The 17960-nt window shown below is 45.0% G+C and overlaps 1 protein-coding gene, 1 long non-coding RNA gene and 1 pseudogene across 8 annotated transcripts in view; 2 read left to right on the plus strand and 1 right to left on the minus strand.

Moving 5' to 3' along the window:
- The window catches only part of TSC1 (TSC complex subunit 1), a 53778-nt gene extending 40989 nt beyond the window's left edge, over positions 1 to 12789 (minus strand). For 3 of the 7 annotated variants that reach the window (XM_032257707.1, XM_032257708.1, XM_032257713.1), the window contains exons 1-2: positions 12569 to 12674; positions 1947 to 2009 (exon numbers count right to left, since the gene is read on the minus strand). The gene's annotated coding sequence lies outside the window, so the exon portion shown is untranslated. Of the gene's footprint in view, positions 1 to 1946; positions 2010 to 12568 lie in introns of all 7 variants that reach the window. The other 4 variants (XM_032257709.1, XM_032257710.1, XM_032257712.1 and 1 more) reach the window with 4 other exon arrangements.
- On the plus strand, positions 10225 to 11264 carry LOC116536029 (annotated as a pseudogene).
- A 200-nt stretch (positions 12790 to 12989) lies between the features above and the next one.
- LOC116536030 lies at positions 12990 to 16284 on the plus strand. Its single transcript, XR_004262441.1, has 2 exons — positions 12990 to 13698; positions 15968 to 16284. It is a non-coding gene; the product is annotated as an uncharacterized LOC116536030 (long non-coding RNA).
- The last annotated feature ends 1676 nt before the right edge of the window (positions 16285 to 17960 follow it).

The raw sequence follows: 17960 nt of genomic DNA on the forward strand, positions 1-17960 counted from the left end.
AGAGTCTTGCTCTGTTGCCCAGGCTGGAGTGCAATGGCATGATCTCAGCTCACTGAAACCTCCATCTCCTGGGTTTAAGCAATTCTCCTGCCTCAGCCTCCCAAGTAGCTGAGATTACAGGTGTGCACCACCACACCCAGCTAATTTTTGTATTTTTAGTAGAGATGGGGGTTTTACCATGTTGGCCAGGCTGGTCTCGAATTCCTGACCTCAGATGATTCACCTGCCTTGGCCTCCCAAAGTCCTGGGATCATAGGTGTGAGCCACCATGCCCGGCCAAAAATGTCTTAAAAATGAGGAAAAAAGTATAAACAAGAATCCCCCATGAAAACAGAAAAATGCTATTAAAAGCTGGGTTTTTTTCTTTCAAAATTAAAATAATTGCTAAAGGTGGCCAACAATTTTTTGTAACTGAACAGGAAGCATCTTTGAGGCCTGCGAAGCTATGAATCTCAGGTATAAGGTTCCTTCCAGAAAACCATCTACCAGAAACTTTTCTGAATTCTGCTTTGCCCAAAAACGTTACTAATGAGGCTGTGTGCCAGGTGAGATGATATTACACACATGTGACGTAGTGACCACAGGAGTAAGCTAGCAGCCTGTAGTGCCCACAAAGTATTTTTCCTATATTAAAATTTCAAACTTCTAAAATCTGACTACTAAAATGCAATATAATTACTATCGTGAAAAATGTTTAATAAAATTTGAGATTTACTTTTGTATCCTAGAACTTACATTTTATGATGGTGGGCCCATTTAGCTTGGGCCTCAATAATCTGAACACTTAACTGTTTGACTTTGGGTTCAAATTCATATACAGTGGACTTCTAAAAAAGGAACAGTATGAAGTATACACAAAAACACTGAACATGAAAAATCAAACTCAGAAAACTTTCCCTACTTGTGAGAGAATGATACTTAACTTTCTTGTTAGAAAGCCTACAATTTGTATCAAGACCCTATTCATGAACTGATGTAAGTCTGTAAGACAAAAATCCCTACCTTATTTCATAACTCCTATGACAGAGGTGAGGCAGACAGTTACAGGATACAGTAAACAGCAACCACTGAACCCTGGCATGAATCACATAGCTGTCCATGTACAAAGACAGCAGACTAAGCATCTCTCCGTCTTCCTACACCCTTCCTATACACAACTCTGTTGTGCTTGGCACTATTACTGCTAAACCAAAATTACAGTTCAGTGATCAGTTAGGTCACTAAGAGGAAATTCCATGCATGGAAATGATGGCGCCTCAACATTTATGAAGGATATATTCTGAGACAGGATCGTCTAATCCCTAAAAACTACTATAGCATATAATTTATCCCCCAAAATTAATAGCCACATTAAGATGCAAATGCTCACTCGCCAGCTCAAGGGTTCTCAGCCCAGGATGTACATTAGAATCCCCGGGAGAGCTTACAGAATCCTGAAGTCCAGGGCCCCCTCTGGAACAGGTTAAGGGGTGGAATCCAGACATCACATTTGGTTTGTTTTTATAAACCCATGCGGATTTCCAAGGTGCAGCCAAGGTTAAGAACCTCTACATTAGTTAAATGACTTGTGCCAGCACACAGGCTTAAATTTAATGAAGTGGTTAAAACCAAACTTTCCTGCTAAACAGAACTGAATTAAGTCCACCAAGTACTAGCTATACATCTTTAGGAAAATTATATGCCATCTTTGAGCCCAAATCCTCACCTGTAAAATGGGGATACACTGAAAGTGGGGCTGTGAAGAAGAAAAGTAATGCACATAATGCACTTTGCAGTGTCAGGCAATGAATAAGCAACTAATCATCATAAGTAATGTGACTAATTACTTCATGCCATAGATGGTCCAGTTCCTGGCAAGTAGCTAAAACTGTAAATGTTAAATTCAATCATGGACAAGATAATTCCCTCCCATCTTCCTCTAACCACTGGCCTGGTTATACCCTTACCTGTTCTGGGGACAATTGGTACTTCGGTTTCCAGTGCTGTCAACCTGGTGTCTTTCATGGTCACTGAAGGAAGAAAACATACATACAATGAAGCAAAATCCCAGAGGCAATCAGAAGGGAGTTAGGGGTTCATCTGTCACATCCTTCTTCCTACTCTATCCCTGACAGGTGGCCACCAGGTTTCCACTGGAATGAACACTCATAATCACTGGAAGCACGTGCCTCTCCCTGTCTACATTTCTGAACAGCTGGTTGCTGGAAAATTCTTTATATTGTGCTGAACTTGTAATCTCTGTCTTTTGTTAATGTCTGTCAGAGGTATAAACGAATGGGCAGGATAGGCCCTAGAATTAGAGAGCTCCGGGTTAAAATCCAAGCTCTGCAACTTATTAGCTCTGTAACATTTGGCTATTTATCTTAAGTCTCCAAAATCTAACTGTAAGTTATCTCGTCTGTAAAGTTAGAATAACGATGGCATCAAGCTCATAAGGCTTGTGCGGATTACATGAGACGATACAGCCTACTGTACTTGGCACGGTGTGGGGCACACCGAAGTTACCAGAGGAGCCATGCGAGGCAGGTCCAGGAAAGTGAGGGGCACAAAGCACTGAGTAGGCCTGCAGGACCTCACCACCCACCACAGTCCCCACAGTCCTCACCCCTCCTCAGCCCTCCCCACCACCTTGCCTCACTAGCCTTTCAGTTCCTTGGCCAAGCCACACACTCCCTATTCCTGGGCCTAAGAGACTCTACCTTTGGCTCCTCCTAAACTCACTCTTCATTGTTAAAATCTCAGCTTAAATGCTCACTTCCTCAGAGAAGACCTCATAGGCCTCCACTTCCCTCCCACTCCCACCTCCCAGACTAGGTCAGGTCCCCTAATATACTCTTGCAGCCTGTATTTCTTGTGTCACTTACCACGATCCAATTAAATAAGCTCAATCAATTACTGGACATGTCTCCTTGACTAGAAGTTACACCCAGGGAGAGACTGCAGCTTACTCAGCGCTGTGTTTCAAGCAGCTACCATGGTGCCTGGCACTTCTTAATTGAATGACTAGGAGTTAAAATCTTTCTTTTTCTTTCTCATTGATTTTCTTTCTTTCTCTCTTCCTTTCTTTTTTACAGACAGGGTCTCACTCTTAGGCCAGAGTACTGTGGAGCCATCATAGCTCACTGCAACCTCAAACTCCTAGGCTCAAGTAATCTTCCTACCTCAGCCTCTCTGGTAGCTAGGACTATAGGCATACACCATCATGCCTAATTTTTTTTTTTTTTTTTTTTCATTTTAGAGATGGGGTCTCACTATGTTGCCCAGGCTGTTATCAAACTCCTAGCCTCAAGCAATCCTCCCAGCAAGGCCTCCCAAAGTGTCATTATTACAGAGGTGAGCCACTGCACCCAGCCAATATTTCTTAAATAAATCTGCAAAGCCTAATTGTGCCTTCATGAAGCATGACTTAAGTTTAATCCTTCTTCACAAGAAACATAAAATATTTGTGAACAGCCATCATTTTTCTGTTTTCTTCCCCCTTTCACCCTACTTTCTGTTCAAATTAACCTGTATTAAATATCCATCTTAAATATAAGGATATATAAATATATTCTAGTTTGCTTTTAAAATATGGGTCCTTCAAACTATAGGTACAATCTGATCACTAGATTATAAACTCCACAAGGAAAGGAACCATCTGGGACACCTAGGGCCCATCCTGGCACCTGGCACACAAGAGGCAAACACACCGTGCTCAGGTCAGGTAAGATTTAATCAGCTTCTTTGGCAGCCATTCCAGAGTTGAATATAGAGTATAAAAGCTCAGCCTCATATACTGTGGACAACTAATTATCCTAAACATGGAAAAAACTCTAACCAAGCTCTTAAATATACAACCATGGCCAAAGTCAAACTAGTGGATTGAGCAACTCTCTAACAATTAAAATCTCTTGCTCCAGATGGCAGGGTAATTATATTTCCACGTGGAACACATTCCAGATATTAAACTCTACTGGTCTTCAATGGCACCTGCAAGCCTGTGAAGTGCTGCAGGCAGGCTGGTCCTCCAGAAAAGAGGGATCATAATACCCTTCTGACAGGGAGTGCTTGCCTGGCCACACTCACTCCACCAAGTCAGAGGGCTTGAATTAAAGTGCAGGAGCCGCTAATCTTAGAATCTTAAAATCAGCAGTTAGTCCAGTGAGTCATATAGACTTCCTCTTGCAATTAATCCTGGTTGGATCTTTTACCTGAAAAGAAGTATCTAAGGCAAAGGTAAAGTTAGGATCTACACCAGATGAGATAGATCCTATAGGCTGCCCAGTCAAGACCCCTGTCCTACATAAAGGACCTACTCTAGGAAAGCAGAGTGGTTTTATTGCTCGTGGTTTACTTTTTTGTTTTTTGAGACAGAGTGCAGCCTGGAATGCAGTGGCATGGTCACAACTTACGGTTCACTGAGACCTTCGCCTCCAGGGCTCAAGCAATCGTCCCACCTCAGCCTCCCAAGTAGCTGGGACTACAGGCACGCACCACCATGCCCAGCTAATTTTTGTATTTTTTTTTAGAGGCAGGGTCTCCCTATGTCGCTCAGGCTGGTCTAGAACTCTTGGGCTCAAGTGATCCATCCACCTCGGCCTCCCAAAGTGCTGGGATTACAGGTGTGAGCCCCCACCCCCTGTCAAGCAAAGTGTTTTTGTCCATTACTCAATGTTAAGACTTTTAACTTCTTTATCACTATATTAAAAATGGTAATGGTACTAAATTGGCAGCAATTTTATGTTGGTGTGTCAAAGGCTACCTACTATTCTACTCTTACTTATATTTGTAAGTGTTTATTGACTTACTCATTCATATTTGGATCCTGCCGGGGGGTACTACCAAGCACAATCAGTCTGGTCAGTAAAGTGAGACGTGATTTGTGAACCTCTAGAGGGGAAGGGAGGGGTGTGGATGGAAACAGCTGGCAGAGCAGAACATCAGTCTCAACCTCTGTCCTTATCTTTGAAAGCCAAATGTAAAAAGAAACCTGCCTCCAGATCTAGATCGTTTCCCTTTCACATTTGACCCAAAAGTTGTGTTCTCACCTATGTTCATCGTTGTAACTTCACTTCTATCAGCAACCTTTTTGAAAAGTGCAGGTTTGAGGAAGAAGATAGGGGCTCTGTGTTTAAGTATTTTGAGATGAAACAGAAAGCACATAGGCCAATCTGTCTTAACTGTTCATCTTAACTAATATCATTCTTTAGGTGTTTACAGATGCACGGCTTAGAGGCCTAGGATTACACATGAACTCCAGCCTAGCAGCCATAGATAGCTGTTGTTAGCAGGACCCATATGCATTTTTTTCACGTATCTCTGCCCTAGCCAAGATGCATTATGAGCTGTGAGAGGGCCAAGAGGTACATAAACCTTTTGAAAATACTAGTGGCAGATACCTAAGATGTCTTTAGAAAGGATTTATCTGGAATTACAGGTAAATATTCAAACTTTTCAAAAACAAATGCTGTTGTATGTGGCCTAGACACTACTATCCTCTATGATTCCTCAGGACTATATGCAACATAAAATAGGTAACTGTATATCAAATTGCCTAAGATAATTTTGTACACATTTGTCTATGATGTAAAAATGCACTGCATGTGTAAATGAAGGCAGATGTCTCTTCACTATAACTTGTTTTCTACATTCAATTTTTTATCCATAAAAATTCAAGGACAATTCAGACACACCTTCAGGCAATGGATAGACTATTTCAATATCAAGTACAGTTAGAGCAGAAGCATTACACTGTTATGTTAATGTTCTGCTCTGGCTCCAGAACTCTCAGGTGATTTCTTAGAGTAATATGCTATCAAGTGAACCAAAGCGCCTTCAGCACAAATGCATCTAAAAAGAGTAAGTAAGACACTTGTTCCCATTCTATCAGTGCCTAAAAGAAAGGAGAAAAGGGTAGGAAATAACTATTTACCATGCGAGAGTAAAACAGCTGATGGTAAAACCTGCCAACACGTGTAGTCATGTGTGATTTAAAAGGTCTCGGCAGTTAGAGTCCCTCTCAAGGACAAACTGGGGGAGGAGAGCTCCAAGTTGCCAGATTCTCCATTCAGAATTTCTGCCATTGGGGCCTTGATGGATGGTTTGCTAATGCTTATATCCTATCTCAAAGGTGAAGAATCCTCTAGTAGCTTGCCTGTAAGGCCAGAGCTTGATTTTGGTAAGGTGTATCTCGTCAATAAATAATGCTTATGTTTTCACTTTCTATTAACATGAACATTATTTACCAAGAAAATACAAGCCAAACAGATACCATGTACATTTCAAAAAGTCACTACACAAAGCCTCCCCTAAAAGAAATGTAAGCAGCTGGGCACGGTGGCTCATTCACCTGTAATCCCAGCACTTTGGGAGGCTGAGGTGGGTAGATCACCTGAGGTGAGGAGTTCGAGACTAGCCTGGCCAACACAGTGAAACCCCATCTCTAGTAAAAATACAAAAATTAGCGGAGTGTGGTGGTGGGTGCCTATAATCCCAGCTACTCAGGAGGCTAAGGCAGGAGAATCGCTTGAACCTGGGAGGCGGAGGTTGCAGTGAGGTGAGATCACACCACTGCACTCCAGTCTGGGTGACAAGAGTGAGACTCCATATCAAAAAAAAACAAACAAATAAAAAAAGAAATATAAGCAAACTGTGAAATATCTTTGGGTTTCAGATTTCTAGGACCAAAATGGAAGTATTCCGGAGAAGAAAGGTATAGTTTGATAGTGTAGGGCAGTGGTTCTCAAAATGTGGTCCTGGCACCACAAGGATGAGCATCACGTGGCTATTTGTCAGAAATGTAAATTCTCAGGCCTTCCCCCAGATCTCTGAATTAGAAACTTTGGGGGTGGGGTCTTTTAGCTAATCCTGATGTCCACTAAAGGTTCAGAAACACTGTTCTAGGAAAAAGAAGGATGAAGGTAAAAAAACATTCATCCATTAATATACCTGCATTGAGGTTCAGATGGAAAAAAATATATCGTGCATAAACCTTGGGAAAAAGGCCCATTGGAATTCTGACAGGTACTAAAGGTATCAGCACAGACCAAAATGCCAAGTCTTACAAACACTTAGCAGGTTACATACCTGGGTACAATACAGAAGTTTAACAAAGTAATTTATAACCTAGACAGTACATAAAGCCACCTTTTGACTTGGGCATTTCCTACCTATTAGTTTAAAAAAAGGATTGTTTTTAATAAAGCCAAAGTCCATTTTCAGAGCTGTAATCTACCTAAAACGATCAGCTGGGTTTCAAGCTGGGTCCATAAAGTCTCTGAAGCCATATCCAGAATTCCATGTCTATGTGAAGTCTTTGGTGATGATGGGACATAATGGGACATAGAAGAGGAGACATTTGGTCCATAGCTTTCCACAGACTTTCAGAGGAGAATTGAGTCCACACATCTCCCCACCACAACCACCAAAGTTAAGAACCACTGACCTGACCTGTGAGTTAATTTATGAGATCAGCATGAGGCGGTTTATCACAGTGGAAGACTAAATGTTTGGGCTCTGGAGTCAACCAAAAAGGTGCATATCCCAGCTCAGCCACTGAATAATGGCTTTAGGCAACTTACTACAGGTCTTTAAGCCTGTTTCCTCTTCCTATCCTGCCTCTTAAGGCTGTAGGAAGCTAATGGGGAATCAGACATGTAAAATACTTAGCACAATGTTTGGCACATGAGTACTCAAAAAACATAAACTTTATTGTAACAATATTACTATTAAGGAAAATGTATTGCTGGGTACATAATGCTTAGTGGTCTATCCATTTAACAACTAGTATTTGAAACATTGATAAAACACTCTATAATGTAAAATGGATACAGTTCAAGTTTGTTACAATGCTCTGTGAACTACCCAAAGTAGCAGAGTCTTAATGCTTGCTTGCACAGTAAGGTCACTGCCTCTCTTCTCCCTGCAGCTCCCCTCTGTGTCTTCCATCACATCACCAATAGAAGGGCAAAACAGTCCTTTGTTACTTAACACTCAACACTTTACGGCCTTTACTGCCATCATATCTACTTAAGAGAGCGACCTGTGAGTTGTAGGGCAGTAACTACTATGCTTTATTTTGGACTAAAGCACGGTTTTTAAAGACATTTTACTTATCAGGTGGAAATCTGGATTCACTCAACTGTAAAAAATAGTTACCTTTTGCTGATTCCCTGTTCATAACAAAAGTTAGCACTGAACAAGAGAAAGGACAAGAAGAAACTGACAAGGTCCGGAAACTGCATATTTTATACATAGTACATAAGATTTGAATTTTTATTCTCTCCCATGAAAACAGACATAAAATTACTAATTTCTAGCAACTAGAGGCTTAAAAAATAAACCAGAGAAAGAATAATCTCAAATTGCTGACAGGTTACCTCTTTCAGATGAATTTAAATGGAGAAGAATGAGTATTTCATGCCATCCAAATTATATTAGTTACCAATGATCTGAGGTTAAAAAAACCAAACTGAGTGTTCGAGTATATACTACATACACACATTTCCAGCAAACAGCCACAGATCTTAATGCTGCTGAATACACTCTTCTTTCATGCCTTCAGCTACTTAAACGACAAAACCAACACAAAGACTAACCTGTAAGAGTTTTCTAATATGGGAAACTTACAGGGAATTACCTTTTTTTAAAAAAAATTATGATGTAAAGGAAAAGATAAAGGATAAACAGATCTTCACCCAGTGGAGCAGGCTCAAAGTCACCAATTTGCTTGGTTATTCTAACACCATTAACATGTTGACTCAATTGATTTAGTCAGAATGTTTAACTGACACCCCAAAGGACTTTAAATCACAGAAATGTAGGCCCAGAAACACTCATTAATTTACAACCCAACTCTTGCTTTCACAGATGAAGACTCTGAGGCTCAGAGAACTTAGGTGACCCACTGAAGGTCAAAAGCTATCTGACTCTTTAGAAAAGCCAGAAATGGTTGAGAGATTGCCGTGTTTGGCTCATCGGCATCCAAGAATATCCAATTAATTCCAGGAAAAGCTAATTTTAGTTCACTATGGCCCTGGAACCCAGAAATGAATATGCCTGTAGCCTAACAAACTTCAAATGAAGACAGAGCTATAAGATCAAGTCAGCTCTAATTCAGAGCCCAAAACTCACCCACCACTACACATAAAGAAGCTAGAAGATATTTTAAGAAACAGCTCTGCAATTAATAATAAATGAAAATAGCCAGATTGATACCTGAAGCCAGCAGTCCTCAACCTCTGGTGCATATCAGAATCAGTCTTTAAAAATATATATATATACATATATATATGTATATATATATATATATATGTATATATGTAAATGGTCTTCAAAGACCGAATATGTAGGTCTACCTACTACAGTGTCAAATACCTGTACATCGAGGTTCTCATGAGCACTATGGTTTCAAATCTCATTTCCAGCAATGTCATTATTCTGCAAACATTACATATATAGGTATATATTAGATTTGCCCTAGTAAGGCTGTTAAGTTTCATCTCACGAATGAAACCAGGCATGCACAGAAGGCATCATATTACACCACAACAGTAGCAGTATCAGTTTTAACTCTTAACCCGGTAAGGAAGAAGACAACTGAGTCACAGGACTTGAGGCACTCTAATTTTATGGAAACAAAAAGGCTGGTCGCCACCTGCTTTCTAACCAGGAATTTAGGAACATACCAAGTGTTTATGACACCAGGAAATGCATGAAGCAGAGAAAGTTTACATCATCTGCCCTTCTAGGCACGTGATGTAAGAGTGTTTTGGATAAGATATTAACTTTAGTAACAGGATATTTTCCGTTTACATCTTCTATAAATGTCCCTTAAGTTTACGCCAGGTGGTTACAGGAAGATTCTGCAGCTCCCCAGGGCAATGGCAAAGAATGTTGCAGTGTTTCTGAGGAGCCTCATTTGCCTGATGCATGACTGTTAAAGGTACATTTCCCTACACAACACTAAATCAGTTTTCACGTTTGCATATTCCAGGTTTACTCAGGAATGCTCAACTTAAGAATCACAGGTGGTTGCTCAGTAAATAAAAGGCTCCCCAAAGGTTAGGTTTTATAATGCTTCCTGAAATTTACAGCTCCACTTTGCCAGCCTGTTTGAATTCAGATGACTCCAAGTTGATCCCAATATTATAAATCAAAGTAACTCAGAAGAGTATTATTCTATTTTAACACTTTTACAGCTTACTCCATGCAAAGTGAAGTACTATTTCTATGCTTTCTATTAAAAAAAAAAAAAAAAAAAAATCCCTCTGCGCCGGTGTTTCCTCGTGCGGCGTGAACCTGAGGACATCATGTTATGAAGAAATGGGGGGTTTGGTGATTCGCGGGATCAGAAATTTCAACGTAGAAAACAGAGCAGAGCGGGAAATCAGCAAGATGAAGCCCTCTCCCGCTCCCAGGCACCCTTCTACATAGCCTCCTGCAAATGCAGATGCGTGTCAATCCAGAAATTAAGGGAGAGATTGCTCGTAAAGATGACAAACTACTGTCGTTTCTAAAAGATGTGTATGTTGATTCCAAAGATCCTCTGTCTTCCGTGCAGGTAAAAGCTGCTGAAACACATCAAGAGCCAGAGGAATTCAGATTGCCAAAAGGCCAACACTTTGATATAATAAATATTAAGAGCGTTCCCAAAGGCAAAATTTCTATTGTGGAAGCATTGACACTTCTCAATAATCATAAACGTTATCCAGAAACATGGACTGCTGAAAAAATGGCACAAGAGTACCTTTTAGAAGAGAAAGATGTGAATTCCCTTCTTAAATATTTTGTTACTTTTGAAATCAAAGTCTTCTCTCCTGAAGACAAGAAAGCGATAGAACCAAAATGAAGAAAATCACAAAAATTTGCTATGTGTACTCATCTTTCATCCTGTATATTTTCTCATTTTTTGCATATTAACTTATGTTAATTACCAAGTGTTTCATGCTCTTATTGTAAGAACATACTCTTAATGTTTGTTGAGCTCCCTGACTTTTCAAGATTGCCATAGCATGTATTTTGTTTTAATTTTGTAGGAATATTTCATGTGTACATGTCAGCATGACTATCAGCACATCTGTACCTTTATTATAAGTAAAAGAATTAATATGTTGTTTTAGGCACATCATGCCAACTTTTAAATTGGTCATACGACCCCTTGGGAAATGTCCTGAATCCGTCATTTAAGTTTTACTTTCCATGTTAAGTGTTTAGTTCATTCTTCATATGTGATAGTGAAAATAAAAGCTTTCATGATTCTAAAAAAAAAAAAAAAAAAAAAAACAGCAAGGATTTTAGCAGGATTTCCTTCGGCAGTAAACTCATCAGTTTTATTAAAATATCAAACACTTTTTAGCCTAATTTAGACTAACAAGTTTACATGCACAACACTGCCATCCCAAACGAAAGCTAACGTGGATAAGCCAAGTGCATCCCCCCACTTCAACATTAAACAGACATACGTGCACAAGCCTTGGCTAAATGATAAATTCTAATCACTTAATGACAGGCCAGTTTTGATCAAATAACAGATAAATTTAAGAGTCATGTCTTTGGAATCAGTCATATCCCAGCAGTTCCAGTCCTGACTCAGATACAATTGGGATGTGATCTTAAGCAAAGTACCCTGCTCTCTCTGGGCCTCAGTTTCTTCATTTGAGAAGACTGGAGGTGTTAATAGTGGTTGCCTCTTCTCTCTGTCGTGAGGACCAAAGGAGATAATGACTGCCAAGCACTTCCACAGTGCCTGGCACAGAGAGCACTCCACTAACGTTAGCTGCTGTTCTTAGGAGGACCGCGTCCCTTCCCAAGTCCCCGCCACACATCCAAAACACACAAAGCAAAACTCTTTAAACAGGAAACACAAAGAAAGAGCTTTAATTCTGCAAGGTCCCTCCGACTGCAGGCTCTGCATCCTCCAGTTCCTCAAATGAATGAATGAGCGCCTAGGAGTGGCTCTGCAAATAGCTGTCTCTTAGGAAACACCTTTGCCGACTTTAAGGTAACTGTCTTTCACCATCAATTAAACACCTACAAGTACACCCAGAGCGAGGCACAACAGTCGTGCAAATTTCAGCGGAGACACCGAGTCCAGGCGAGCCCTTCATGCCCACAGGCAACCTCCATTCATTCTCCACGCCCCTCTGCCCCAACACCTCTCTTTAAGTTCTGGAAGCAGTCCCACCCCCGCGACCCTTCCCCTCCCGCCGAGCGTCTCTACCCTGCCCTCCGCACCTCGCATGAACCTGTCACCCCACCAAGTGAGGGGCTGGCGGAGGGGCCCACCTCACCCCTGCCGGAGGGACAGAGGCCATGGGTGCAGCGGACCCTCGGACGCCCAGGAGGAGAGAAGTGCCCGGTCCGGCCCACCTCTCCTCCCCAGGGACCCGCCAGTCCCGGCCGGGCCCGCCGGAGATAGCGCGTAATATGAGGGAGGGGAGAGCCCTTCGAACCCCCCTTCTCCGGGCTCCCTACCAAGCAAATGAGCCTCTCGCTCCAGCCCCTCCGAACCTCCCCGACTGAGGTGATGGTGCTGGGACTGCCCCAGAAAGCCCCCATAAAAAGGAGGGGGAGACACCCCCATACTCACCCACCGTCTCCTCCCCCTCAGCTGTTTACCTCACAGTCCCTCCAGCCTACAGGGCGCCGCCATCTTGGACGTACAGCACCTCCCCCGTCGTGAAAGGGCCCAGTCCGACAGAGGCCTCCGCCACGAAAAAGAGTTCCCCTCCGCGCCTCGTCTCCTTCTGGAAACGAAGTACAGACGGCCGCGCTTGGCAGCCGCGCGGGAAAGAAGAGGCCCTTCCACTCATAACCGATGATGTGGGTTGGACGGGAAAAAAAGCAAGGAGGGTTTTGAATGGCAGGGGGGGCGGGGCCGGGCGGAAGGATCCCGAAAGGAGGCTGCTGAGAGATCTTGTGACTCCGCGAAGGAGGCAAAAAGAAGGGCCGGCGCGGCGGGAGGAGCCACGCGAGAGCCCGAGGGGCGGGGCGGGAGGTCACGTGACGGGCGGGCGGGAGGCACCGCGGCGAGGCGTAAACAAGCTGGCGGCGGCTGGGTGTGGTTGGAGCGCCTTCCCGCTTGCCGCTGGAGTTGTTTCTGCCCTTCGCGCGCCTGGCGCCCCCTCGAGTGTCCCTGTGGGCGGCTACAGAGCGGCGATCCTGTTTCCCGAGGAGCCCGCGTGGGTGAAGGGCCTGCTTGGGAGCCTTAGGGGAGTTGCAGCTCACCAGGGAAGGGGCGGAAAGCCGGGGGTCAGGGCAGCCTCCTTCCTGGGCTGAGCGTTTGCAGAAGCCCGCCTCCGGGATTGCGGGGGACCCCCCTGGCTTCTGCCTTCAAGTAGCTCACACTTCACACCTAGTCATGACGTCTAGAGAAAACCAGCCCTAGTAGGAGGCAGCTTTCAAATCTGAACCCCTTGTGGCGTTCCCTGCCGAAACAAAGCTTGAAGCCGTCTAAGCTTCAGTTTCTTGACATGGGCGCAATGACATTTGTGACGTGAGGAATCAAAGAGATGAAGTATAGACAGCGTTGAGCCCAGAGCCCTGCGCCTAGGAGATGCTCTCTCGCTAGGTAGGTGGCCTTTGTCGCGAGGCTGGATGTGATGAGCTCCAGCACGAACAGGAAGCGCTGTGAGAGGAGGCACAGTGCCATGAAGTCGAACTATGGGATCTGAAAGGCATTTTGAAGGAGTGGGCATCAGGCTGGGTTTTAAAGGAAAGGTAGGTTTTATGACTTATTTTGGTCCCTATCCACGAGCCCCCAACCCTCCCCGGCCCTTGAGCAGTGAACAGCCTTCATAACCATAGGTCTAGAACCATGAAGGCTTAGGAGGGAGGTGGAAATTGACCTGCTGATCCCTCTGTTTTTGCCATTAAAACCACGATGAGTTTTGCAACCAACCTAATAGAACCAGGGTAGGTGGCTGGGGAGAGAAGGCCATTCCAGGCAGACGGCACCAAAGGAACAAGAGGCTAGGGGCAAGAAAGTGCTGAGTGACTTGTGGGAATAACAGGTTTTGTCTTGGGAACTAATTGCGTCACAATGCAAGGCAGCCATGGTTAAGGAGGGGCCAGGTGTGTGAGTAGCCAGCACCGTGGGGGCTGTCAGAATACTAAGCAGACCCCGGATGGTCCAGGGTAGGGCCGCTGCTAGCCAGTATAGGGCCTTGGTGAGAATTAGAAAAATGGCACCCCTGGGCTGTATTTTGGTCCCTATCCACTGGCCCCCAACCCTCCCGGGCCCTTGAGCAGTGAACAACCCTTATAACCATAGGTCTAGAACCACGAAGGCTTAGGAGGGGGACGTGGACATTGAACTGGTGATCTCTCTGTTCTAACAGTCACTGGGGGAAGCCAAGAGTTCTAGATTCAAACAGACCAGAATTTGAATGTAGGTTTCAGCCATCATACTATACTAACTGGATGAGCCTTAGTCTCCTCACCTGCAACATAGAAATAATAATAATGCGGCCGGGCGCGGTGGCTGAAGCCTGTAATCCCAGCACTTTGGGAGGCCGAGGTGGGTGGATCACGAGGTCAAGAGATCGAGACCATCCTGGTCACCGTGGTGAAACCCCGTCTCTACTAAAACTACAAAAAATTAGCTGGGCATGGTGGCGCGTGCCTGTAATCCCAGCTGCTCAGGAGGCTGAGGCAGGAGAATTGCCTGAACCCAGGAGGCGGAGGTTGCGGTGAGCCGAGATCGCGCCATTGCACTCCAGCCTGGGCAACAAGAGCTAAACTCTGTCTCAAAAAAAAAAAAAAAGAAAGAAATAATAGTAATGCTAGCTCATGGTGATTTGGGGTGGATTCAGTGAGACGTTAAGCTCTAAGGGACGCAGAACCTACTCCAGTTAGTGTTACTCTTGTTAACTGTTAAGGGCCAGCTGTCAGCATCCATCACTCCCAGAAGCAGGTCTGCCAAACACAAAATTCTTCTGTGTCACCACCCAAGCATAGTCTGCGTGGGGTCCAGAGGTGGAAAGGTTGAGGGAGACAGAGAAGGGTCTGGGTTATCTCAGTTCTACCAATCTACAAACTACTTCACAGGAACAGACTCTTCCCTTTGCATTCACACCAAGGCAGGGATTCAGGTGTGTTCAGAGATTTCGGAGACCATCAGTGATGGGAGACCTAAGGAGGAGGGTAGCAGCAGTGCTGCTGTGGAGCTCGGACCCAGGAAGCCCCCACACCCTGACTTTCCTTGGCTCCATGACCTCATCCTGCAGGAATGCATCTGGCCACAGAGCGGAGCAGCCATACACAGAGCTCATCAATTGCTTGTTTTCCAGGGGTCATAACCACATTGTCACTGTACACTGTCTGGAAGAAGAATGGTCATTGTTATCTCAAGACAGACCACCAGTGGCTCGTGAGAAGAGGCTGGAGATGACAGGCAGAGACAGCCCTACCACCATCTCCCACCACTTAACCAGGCTGGGCTACTTAGATGTTTTCTGCTTCTCTGGGGTTGATTTTTGTCATTTGCTTAACAGACACTAATCAGACCGCTACCTTCCACACACCACCCTGGAGCCTCCCTGTGACAGGGGACTTTCTGACCAGCCTGTCTGAGCATAGAAGGGCTGAGCCCTGCATAGGCAGGTGGTACTAACAGGATGCATGTCATGGAGGACATCTGCTGCATTTGGCTGTGTGACGTCTCCCCCTTGCCTTCTGAAGAGGTGAGTCCGTCCTTCCTTCCCGGAGTATGGCTGGTGGGATTGGCCAGCACTCAGCTATTGTTACAGGTGCATGCTACTCAGGTCTTCCATTTCGTGTGCCTATTAAGCTAGGTTACAGTTTGTCCACAAGGACTCAAATATTTAAGTACGGAATCCTTCTCAGGCCATATTTAGTTCACTTTAACAAGCTGAAATGGTTGGTCCACAGTGGACCTGTGACTTGAGCTGGGTTAGAGTGCTTCTCTGGGTCTTAAAAGATAGATGTTTTGTTTTGTTTTTTTAAGTGATTTTTCTCTTTCTTCTAGGGTCATTAAACTGGGATGAGGAAGCTGTGGCCTCTCCCTTCCTCTGGCCGACAGCAAGCTATGTGACAAGTTGGGTTAAAGAGTGAAAGAGACAGAGACAGAGATGGAAAGAGAAATTCATGCTCCTATCTCTTTATTTCCGGAGTCCCTGAAGCCAGCTTTGCCCTGGCCTTCCAAGTTCCGTGAAGCAATAACTATTTTGGCCAGTGCTAGTTTCACTGGATTTCTGTTCCTCATAAACAAAAGGCCTGGATGTAGTGGGATTCAGAGACCTTTGGAAGGACACCACCAGTCAAAATACTGTTCATCCACTTGAATTGCTTTTTGGCTTTAGCTTTCAGCTATCTGTGCGGCAGCCTCCTGGCCAGGAGCCCTGCCAACAGCGGGCATCCCCAGCAGGATGGGGTCTGAGCTTTGCTGGCGGTCCCCAAGGCCTACGGCAGCCCTGGCCTCTCTAGCCCATCAGCTTCCCCTTGCTATCTAGCACCGTGTCCTCTAGTACCAAGGAGCGCCCGGAGGCTTCACACCGCCCTGCCTTGGCTAAGGCCGTCTTCTCTGTCTCCGCACCAGATGGCATCTGCAGCCTGTGCTGGTCATTCTCCATTTGCCCTTCTCTGTCTGGGCTCCCCTCTAAGCCTCACCTGCTAAGCAAGTCCTCTCCCTCCTCTTGCATTTGACCGAAGTGTGGCAGGGTCAGGGGAGCAAGGAAGAGCCTTCCCACCGGGCCTGGCCTGGCCGTGATGCACAGCTCCTGCTGCGTGGCCTGTCTTGGTGTTAATAATGGTTCCCCCAACTCACTCTTCACACTCAGAGGTGATCACGGATCCCCACAGCTCACTAGTCCTTAGATGCTTCAGCACCTCTTTTTTTCTCTGAAGCTGCTCACACCTGTCTTTTTAATTATCCCTTGCAGGGTGTTTCTGTTTCCCACCAGGATCCCAGCTGCTATAGCTACAGCCCTTTCTTAGAGAATCTGCCTTCAACCTGGGCTACTCACTCTGAACCAAGCCAAACCCACAGATGCTTACACACACACCTCTGACTGGACCTGGATTCGGGCTGAAAACCTTCCTCACACTGAGCCAGCCAGATTCTCCTTCTTGAGAATTTGCACTAAGAGACCCCAAGCCTGAGACATATGGCATTGGTCAAGGGTTGAAACTTTACACAACTGCAGGCGGACTATTCAAACTGCTGTGCTCCAGAAGAGGCAGGTCACTTAGAAAATGCCTCAGACAGGTGCCCTTGGCGGTTGTGCAATAAGAAGGGACCGTGCTGTTCCCTGCGGGGGAAGGGGGAGTCACGTGGAGTTGGATCCAGCCATGGCCACCAGCACTCTGGACAGCAGAGTTAAGCAGGAGGAGCTGCTAAGAGCCTTGCTGAGGAAGCCAGCATGCCCAGACCAGCAAGGAGCAGCTGTGGTAACGGAGAGGAAGGAGAGCTGCAGGACTTGCCCATTGCCCAGGAGGCCTGCTTAGGTCTGGAAGATGCCCCTGTGTCTTTTCAATAAATTCCACTTTTTCATGCCTGTAATCCCAGCACTTTGGGAGGCTGAGGCAGGAAGATTGCTTGGGGGCAGGAGTTAGAAGCCAGCCTGGGCAACATAGCAAGACCCCATCTCTACAAAAAATAAAAATTAGCCAGACATGGTGGCATGATACTTGGGCGGGTCAGACAGGAGGATCACTTGAGCCCAGAACGTTGAAGCTGCAGTGAGCCATGGTTGTACCACTGCATTCCACCCTGAATGACAGAGTAAGACACTGTCTCTAAAAGATGAACACACGCACAGACACACACCACTTTTACCTGAGCTAGTTGTTCGGTTCTGTTCCTGGCAACCAATGCCACAACCGAGGCCAGAGATGGCCAAGAATGCTTTCCTTTCTTCTTTATCCAGATCACACTTGTTCCTCCAAGACTCAACTCCAATGTGATCTTCACCAGGAAGTCTTCTTGGGACCCCCAAGATGGAATAAAGGCCCCTGACCTG

This window comes from Sapajus apella, unplaced genomic scaffold (genome assembly GCF_009761245.1).
Source record: "Sapajus apella isolate SASKATOON/1434 unplaced genomic scaffold, GSC_monkey_1.0 scaffold97, whole genome shotgun sequence".
Lineage (NCBI taxonomy): Eukaryota > Metazoa > Chordata > Mammalia > Primates > Cebidae > Sapajus > Sapajus apella.